The sequence below is a fragment of the Propithecus coquereli genome, unplaced genomic scaffold, assembly GCF_000956105.1.
Source record: "Propithecus coquereli isolate 6110/MARCELLA unplaced genomic scaffold, Pcoq_1.0 Scaffold61, whole genome shotgun sequence".
In the NCBI taxonomy this organism is placed as follows: Eukaryota; Metazoa; Chordata; class Mammalia; order Primates; family Indriidae; genus Propithecus; species Propithecus coquereli.
In genome coordinates this window covers 5639018-5641458 of record NW_012152063.1, presented here as the reverse complement: position 1 = coordinate 5641458, position 2441 = coordinate 5639018, and positions in this window count along the sequence as shown.

The following is a 2441-nucleotide window of genomic DNA, read 5'->3' as shown; positions in this document are numbered from 1 at the left end:
TATTATTATGTCAATAGATTTAGGGGGTATAAATGATTTTTGTTACATGGATGAATTGTATAGTGGTGAAGTCAGGGCTTTTAGTGTACCCATCATCAGAGTAGTGGACATTATACCCAATATGTGATTTTTCATCCCTCAGCCCCCTCCTCTTTTCTTAGTTTCCAATGTCCATTGTGCTACTTTATGTCCATATATACACATTGTTTAGCTCCCACTTATAAGTGAGAACATGTGGTATTTGTTTTTCCATTCCTGAGATACTTCACTTAGGGTAATAGTCTCCAGCTCCATCCAAGTTGCTGCAAAAGACATTATTTCATTCCTTTTTATGACTGAGTAGTACTCCCTGGTATATACATACCACATATTCTTTTCCCACTTTTCAGTTGATGGGCACTTAGGTTGATTCCATATCTTTGCAGTTATGAATTGTGCTATGATAAATATTTGGGTGCAGGTGTCTTTTTGATATAATGACTTCTTTCTCTTTGGGTAGATGCCCAGTAGTGAGATGGCTGGATCAAATGGTAGGTCTGGTTTCTGCACAGCACAGAAATTAATCAACAGAGTAAATAGGCATCTACAGAATGGGAGAAAATATTAGTAAACTATACATCTGATAAAGTACTAATATCTAGAATCTACAAAGAACTTCAAGAAATCAGCAAGAAAAAAACAAATAAACCCATCAAAAAGAGAGCAAAATACATGAACGGATTTTTTTCAAAAGAGAATGTACAAATGGCAAACAAACATGAAACAATGTTCAACATCACTAATCTTCAGGGAAATACAAATTAAAACCACAATGAAGTATCACCCTACCTTTGTCAGAATGGCCATTATTAATAAGTCAAAAAAAAATAGATGCTGGCATGGATATGGTGAAAAGGGAATGCTTATATACTGTTCTTGGGAATGGAAATTAGTACAGCCTCTATGGAAAACAGTATGGAGATTCCTCAGAGAACTAAAAGTAGACCTACCATTAGATACAGCAATACAACTAACTTTTTATGATTTGATCCTTCAAACAACTAGACGTCCCATGAAGATGCTGTCTTCCTTTGTAATTCTACTTGATCTTGATTATTATTTACTTTTTAATACTCATAGTGTGATAAAAATTTTTATTAGATGAGTGCCCACTATCTTTTAGCATTGGTCCTAGATGCTTACTTAATTTAATCCTCACAGTAACTCTCTGAGGAAATTATCGCATTCCCATACTACACACAAGAAAATGGAAAGTCAGAGATGTTGAATAATATCACCAATGTCACACAGCCTGGAAACTGCAGCGCTAGAGCACTGACTTTGTTCTGGAGGCAATAAGCACCACAAATTAGATTCCTGAGGGTAAGCTATTGCCTGAAAAACAAAACAAAACAAAACAAAACAAAACTTCAAAATAAAGTGCTAGTAAATATCTTTTTATTAATGTCTAATTTTTGTTTCCAAATTTTTTTTTGGTCTACTAGTGAACTGTAAGTGAAAGATGGCAAAATAAATCCTAAATATATGCCAAACCTGCACTGAGGCTACTGTTCTTATATTTTCTGTTGATGCTGATGAAATCTAAATTTGGAAACAAGAATCAGAACTATAAAGTTCCTGAAAGGTTAAAGATCCTTTCTGGCAATGCCAGTAGTCATTTCAAATAAGTATTTCATATTACTTCAATAATGTTTTAATGACTATACCATTCTATCCTTTCATAAAGTTTACTACCATTTGTTTTCCATTAGAAAATCATTTTAAATTAAGGACCCTGTTAAGATGAAAAGTCCATAGGCTGTAAGAAGTTAATAAATCACAGAATATTCTTTTGCATTTCACCAAGGATCTATATACATAAAGATTAAGGTATAAATTACCCAACTTTTAAATTTCTTTTCTGTCTTCTTCCATAGCACAGCTATTTCGCATTGTGGAGAATGTACTCTTTTAGACTCTTCCAAGGCACTTATGTCTCCTGAAGTGTGTCCAGTAATAAAAGGTACTTTACTTCTATTTGAAGGCAGAGCAAAAGCTGGGCCAGGATGAATTAAACTACTTGCCAGTTATATTGAAAGGGACCAAAGAGGTAATAAGTCCCCATGACAAAGCTCAGGTGAATTTATGCTACCTGGAACATGGTACCTTAGAAAGATGTTGAGGTGTTGAATTTCTACACTCATTCTGTTTCTCCAAACAAATGGCATTATTGCCCAAAGGAGGCTTGGAATGCCAAAACAAACTGGTGCCAGTGGAAAATTCAACTAGTGACGAGTAGAAGATTAATCATCAAGGAAATAAATAGCCTTGGTTTGATGCATAGGAGTTTAAGAAGACAGACCACATTTTTGAGCTGCACAATTTTGAGCAGGCTTTTCCTTAGCAGCAGTGTCATGGAATAGAAAGAAAACTGGATTTGGAGTGCGAAGATCTGAGCTTTA